Source organism: Chrysochloris asiatica, unplaced genomic scaffold (genome assembly GCF_000296735.1).
Source record: "Chrysochloris asiatica unplaced genomic scaffold, ChrAsi1.0 scaffold00458, whole genome shotgun sequence".
Lineage (NCBI taxonomy): Eukaryota > Metazoa > Chordata > Mammalia > Afrosoricida > Chrysochloridae > Chrysochloris > Chrysochloris asiatica.
The window spans coordinates 695,778-702,730 of record NW_006408976.1 but is presented as its reverse complement, the minus strand read 5'-3'; the positions used below and the strand labels follow the sequence as shown (position 1 = coordinate 702,730).

Below are 6,953 nucleotides of genomic sequence, written 5' to 3'. Positions count from 1 at the left end.
CCCAGTCTTCAGCACACAGTCGCTCTCCCTTTCTGGATCTAAAGTCCCCAGTTGCTCCATCGCTCCACTCTGGCATCACTGCTTCTCTGTGTAGGGTCCCGCTCTCCGCTCTTCTCCATTGATAGTCCTAGGGACCTCCGCTCCTAGACTGGAAAGTTAATCACTCCCTTCCTTGCTATCAAACATCTACCTTTACATTTCTAACCCTCACAATCAGTACTGATAACAATTATTCACTATTGTATTACAAGAGACCCATCTGCATTTCATTTCATCAGCTCCGCTTAGACAGATTGGATACTACTCACTGGAGATTCTGCCTTCCTCCAGACGCCCTGGCTCTAGTTTTCTCTTGAAAGCTTGTAAGCCAGTCACTTCTTGCCTTTGTAGCCCCCACCCTCACCCCCATTTTGGGTAGCCAATGTACAAGTTGCCCATCCTTGTCTACTCTGTGTGTGGAGGGGGTTCACCACCCTCACTTTTAAGTAGCATTCTGGCTGTACTTTGTCTAAGACACATTTGTTCATTCTTTTGGCAGTCCATGTTACTTTCAATATTCTCCTCCAACACCATAATTCAAATGCATCAATTCTTCTATGGTCTTCCTTATTCATTGTCCAATTTTCCCATGAAAATACCTTGGCTTGGGACAGGCACACCTTAGTCCTCAAACTGACATCTTTGCTCTTGAACACTTTAGAGAGGTCATGTGCAGCAGATTTGCCTAACGCAAATATCGTTGGATTTCTTGACTGCTGCTTCCACGAAAATTGACTGTGGATCCAAGCAAACTGGTCTTTGAACACTTCAATCTTTTCTCTGTTTATCATGATATTATTTATTGGTCCAGTTGTGTGGAGTTTTGTTTTCTTGGCATTGAGGTGCAATCCATACTGAAGGCTATAGTCTTTGATCTTCATGAGTAAGCATTTTAAGTCTTCATAATTTTTTATTCATCTCTTTTACTTCCTCATTTATCCCAGTCACTTTAGCTTTTCTGTGCTTAAGAGCAAATTTCAGAGTCTTTTCTGACATTATTTTGATCTCTTTCTTGTTTTTTTTTTAAATGACCTTTTGTTTTCTTCATGTATAATGTTCTTGATGTCATTCCACAATTGTTCTGGTGTTCAGCCATTACTTTCTAATGCATCAAATTGGTTCTTGAGATTGTCTTTAAATTCAGTTGGGGTATAGTTAAAGCCACATTTTGACTCTCATGGACTTGTTTTAATTTTCTTTAGCTTCAGCCTCAACTTGTATGTGAGCAATTAATGGTCTGTTTGATAGTAGGCCCTTGGCTTTGTTTTTTTGTGTTTTTAGGTTTTTATTGTGAATTGAGTAAAAGTTACGGGGCATATAATTAGTTTTACACTCAACAAATCATATATTTTGTTTCATTACAATACAGTATTTCTCTCTATTCACTTTAGTTCTTTTAAAAAAAAACAAAAAAAAACACTCTGGCATATATAACTGACACCACCAAAGGGCACATTCTGTCTTCTGGCTACCAGCTCTCAGTCCCTCTCTTTCTATGAATCTAGAGTCCTCAACTGCTCCCTCTCTCCATGTCCCCCGTTCTCTGCTTCCATCTCTGGTGTTGCTGCCTCTCTGGATAAGGTCCCACACTCTGCTTGTGCTCTTCTCTCTTGATGGTCCTAGGGTCCTCTGTTTCTGGACTGTAAGATTAACTACTCCCCCGTTTTTGTTACAAAACTTCTACCTTTACAATTGTGACAGTTGCAATTAGTCATGATAACGATTACTCACTATTGAATCATAAGAATCTTATCATCATCTCTTTTTACCAGACCCATCATCTAAAGATGGAAACTCTTCAGTGGGGACTGTATCTTTACCCACACACTCTTAAACTAAGCTCCCTCTTGAAACCTTATAATTCAAACACTTCATGCCTTTATTGTCCTCTCATTTTAGGTAGCCAATGTCTTAAGTTGCCCGTCTCTATTTACCCTGTATACAGAGAGGATAGCATTGATACTTGATGTGAAGACTCCTTCCCTCTCTATTGGTATTTTGAGCTACTACCTCCATGAGTATAGGTCAAGTTCATCAAATTGTAGCAATTTATCCTCCTTTCCTTTATCAAAAATTGTTTTATTATCTTCCTCTAGTCGAGTTCTAATGATCAAGCCATCGAGGCTAGGTCAGATGAGTACTATCTGCAAGTCTGGGTGTTCTTGTGCATCTCCCCTCCCTTCATATTAGCTGGATGCTTCACTCTCAGCTCTAGCCTTTTGTGGCTATGTCCTTGTCCATGGGCTCAGGTGTCCCCAGGTCTCACCACACTTTGGACCAACCAGCCCTTCCTCTTCTCTCTCTCATCTCCAGGTCAACGAGAGTCTATGGAATGTGGTTGAACTCAGCCCATTTCTTCATTGCTGCCTTTCCCCCTCTTTCACTCACCAGTAGACCAATGTGGTAGCCAGTGAGCTTACAGGCCTGCTCATGTGTTCCCATTGAGTTTCAGTCTTAGAGGGGGGTTTGTCCTGAAGGGACTTGATTGCTTGCCTTGATGGCTTCCCAGCAAACAACTTGCTTATTTTTGTAGTAGCCAATTGTACTGCCATTTGTGTTTTGGATTTTTTCCCACTGATGTTTCTTTGAAGATGTATCTTCTGTTGCTCTAGCTGTTCCAGGCTGGTCTGCTTGTCCTTTCTGGCCTTGTTTTTTTTTTTTTTTTCATTAAAAAATTACACTATAATTTTCAGTTAACAAATGAAACATTGTTGTTGCTAAGTGTTGTCAAGTTGTTTCCAACCCATAGCGACTTGTGTAGGGTTTCCAATGAGCAGATGGTAGGTTGGAACCACTGACTTTGCAGTTCAAACTGACCTTGTAATCTAGCACATTATGCTGCAGAGTCACAATGTGAACACCTTATTTTTAAAATTAATGTACTATGGATAAAACTACAAGTTCTCTTTGACTACCATCCCAATTCTGGTCGCCACCCTGAATCTTTCCTAATTACATTCCATCCATCAAATAACCTCTATTATGACTGTCTGGCTGTTGTGTGAATTATTCAGGACCTTTAACATCCATTTACATACATTTATAATCACACAAAAAATTGCATATTTTCCAACAGATACAAATAATACATATCTTTCCATAACTTGGTTATTTCATTCTGTTTGATCTAACAATGTTAATATAAATCCAATGTCATCAAGTTGATTCTAACTCACAGCGACCCAACATAACAGAGTTTCCAAGGCTGCAATCTTTATAGCAGCAGACTTCCACATCTTTCTTCCACAGAGCAGCTGGTGGGTTTCAACTGCAAACTTTTTAGTGAGCAGTCAAGCCTTCAACCGTTGTACTACAATAGCTCTTTCATGTTAATATAGATCTAACTTATTTCTTTTAATTCCAATGTAACAGACTATCCTATTAGTGTAATTTTATTCAGTCAGACCATTCCTCTTTTGGTAGCTGTTTAGGTACTTTCCTCCCACAATTCACCAGTGTAGCGGTAAATGGCAGTAGTCATCAGAGTGGGCACATAGATTACAGATGGTGTTTCAAGGGTGCCATAGCTTTATCTGAATGGTTTAATATTTCATAATAATAATAATTATGTTATTCTAGTGTTATTTTAGAATAACCTTAAACAATCATGAAAGGAAACAAACCATCAATTAAAATAAGGAAAAAGTTCTACAGCCTAATAACATATTCATGGTTTGAGAGGCATAAGTGTTTATTTGAAAAATAATGATCTGAACACTAAACAGATCCTCACTGCAAAACAAATACCATTAAAATTTCAACATATTGGTTGCCATGTTGTTGTTAAGTGCCGTTGAGTTGGTTCTGACCCATAGCGACTGGTGAGCTTGAACCGCCAACCTTGTTGTTCAAACAGAATTTGCAGACCAGTGCATTAACCCACAGCAACACGATAGCATATACATAATGAATACATGCACAAACAGGTCATTTTTATATGTTTTGCTTTCTTCTTTTATGACTGCCATGTCTTTTTCCATCCCTCTCTTTCGAGTCCAAGTTTCTATCCTTAGTTTTACTTTTCTTTCATTTGTGTGGACTCCTAGTCTGATTCCTTCTATGTCATGAACATTCAGCATCCAAACAGACTGCCATGTGTCTGCTGAAGCTGATCGCCATCCTTTCTCTTTACATCACCTTCCTCTGCTTTGTCCTGCTCTTCTTGCCACTGACTACTGAGTTCTTCCATAGGTACATTTATCATACTCCGAATTAGCTCAGTGTATGATTTCTTGGTTATGTGAACATTCATGTTTTTTGGACATTTTTGACTATTCTCTTGAGTATAGCAGCCAAAAAGATCACTGTTATTTTCAATAATTTGAGAATTGGAGCACTTTTCCTTTGTTTCCTCAGCTACAAAATCTCTGATAGCAAGAAGATCAGCTTGGGTTAGATCACAAACAAATCATTTGTGATTCAGAAGAACGTCAGTTAGCATATAAGAATAAATTCTTTGATGAGAACAATCACCATCTTTTTCATCTATAGTTCTACTGTGTTTAATTATCTGTAACTGTGAGTCTTTATTCAAAGCAATTGAAAGTATAGTTATATTTTCATAGAAGTCAGGACTGTACATTCCATCTTCCACTTCTTTGGTATAGTCCTGTTTCCTCAATCTGCATGATACAATGTGCTTTGCTAAAGATGACTTAGGCATATGATGACTGGAATCATAAGGACATATCACTACTTCATCCTCCCCTGCCTTCTCTTCCCTGGCATCCTGCTGGTCCAAGTTCTAGCCCAGATATGCTGTCATCTCTTCCAGAATCCAGTAGCAACTCTCCCTTGAATTCGCTCAGCTCTCCCTGCAGCCTCTGCTGCTGCTCCTCCGCTGGTAGAGAAGCAACCTCCATGGTCCTGGTGGACACAAGGAGGAAGTGCTCCTGGCCTTGTTTTGGCTGATGTTATTGAGTTTCTGCTCATTTCTTCCCACAAATGTCGTCAATTTATTCCCTGCATATTCCATCTGGTGAGGCCCACAGGTATAAGTAGCCTTTTGTCATTAAAAAATGAGTGAAGTTGTTGGTGTTGCAAACTTCTATCACGTGGACTCTAGCGTAGTTTCTGTCACCAAGGCTGTCATTTCCAACTTACAACTCTTTCTATTTCCAACTTTTGCATTCTACTCACCAGTAAACATTAATGCAAGTTAATTGCATGCTTGATCAATTTCAGACTGAAGAAGTTGGTAGAATTCTTAAATTTCATCATAACTGGCTTTAATGGTTGATTTGAATTGTTGTTGTCAAGTGCCATCGAGTTGGTTCTGACCCATGGTGACCCTGTATAGGGTTTCCAAGGAGTGACTGGTGAGCTTGAACCACTGAGCTTGCAGTTCAAACTGACTTTGTAGTCCAGAGCATTAACCCATAGTGCATTGTTGTTGTTGTTGTTATGTGCCTTGGAGTCAGTTCCGACTCATAGTGACCCTGTACAGGGTTTCTGAAGCTGTACATCTTTATGGAAGCAAAAAGCCTCATCTTTCTTCCACGGAACAGCTGGTAGTTTCGAACTGCTGACCCTGAGGTTACCAGCCCCATTCGTAACCACTATGCTACCAGAGCTCCTTATAGTGCCTCTAGGCGTATGTATATTATTATCCTATCACAGATAACATTTTACTTCAAGATAGATCTTGAAATGCTTTTTGACATGAATGTGACACCATTTCTATTGAATTTGTCATTACTGACTAGTAAACCATATGACTGATTGTCTGATTCAAATGGCTAATACCTATCCATTTCAGCTCATTAATGCCTAGGATATTGATCTTTTTGTTATTGTTGTTAAATGCTGCGGAGTCACTTCAGACAGTGTAATGGTTTTGTGTCAACTTGATTAGGCAAGGATTTCCAGAGGTTTAACCATTAGGATGTGCTTATTCCCATGGTGATGAAACCTAATACAGGCATAGTCAACTCTATGATGAGTGGCTATGAGCAGCCAATCAATTAAAGGGATGCTTCCTTGGGGGTGTGCTTGTTTCCAATATAATGGACATGTGGGAAAGGCTCTCCCTCTTTCTTTTACTGGTGACCTGGGACTCTGCAACTGTAAGTCATTTCCTTGATAATTAACTTCTCTTTACATTTATATACATATGTTGTTGTTGAGTCGGTTCCGACCCATAGCGACCCTGAACAGGGTTTCCGAGGCTGTAAATCTTTACCCTAGAAAATCCGGCCTAAGACACAGTGACCCTTTTTAGAGTTTCCAAGGAGCGGCTGGTGAGTTTGAACCACCAACCTTGTGGTTAGCAGTCCAGTGCTTATCCTACAGCGCCATGCCACTCCAACTGTCTTTATGCATTCCTTTTCATTTTTACAACTTCTAATTTTCATATATTCACACTTGAATGGAATCCTGGTGTGATGCTGTAGGTGGTTCAAACTCCTTGGAAACCCTAAACAGGATCACTGTGAATCAGAAGCGACTTGATGACACTAACATTTTATACAGTATATGTTCTGATTGATAATGGATGTTTGCAGCTGTTTTTTTCTCATTTTGAGTTGTGCCCCATCAGCAAATGAAGGTCTCCAAAGCTTGGCTCCATCTGCATCATTAATGTAACTCTACTTTGAGGTAGCTCTTCCCCAGTCAGATTTTCAATGGCTTCTAACCTGAGCTCATTTTTCTGGTACTATTTCTGACTGGAATAGTGTCCACTGCTATTCACAAGGGTTTCAGTGGCTAAGCCTTCAGAAGGGTCTGCCTCCCTTCTTCCTAGTCTGTCTTAGTCTGGAAGCTCAGCTGAAACCTTGTTGTTATTTAAAATATTGGTGGCCTAGCTTCCAGCATCACAGCAACACACGTTACCAAAGTATGACAAACTGACAGACAAGTGGTGTTGCCACTTCCTAGCAAGTCAAAATCTTTCTGAACTTTAGTTTCTTCATCTG

General features: G+C 39.8%; 1 pseudogene; it reads right to left on the bottom strand.

Annotated features, from left to right (window-relative positions):
- Window positions 1-4,901, bottom strand: part of LOC102832618 — an 8,695-nt pseudogene extending 3,794 nt beyond the window's left edge.
- Between the last annotated feature and the right edge of the window lie 2,052 nt (window positions 4,902-6,953).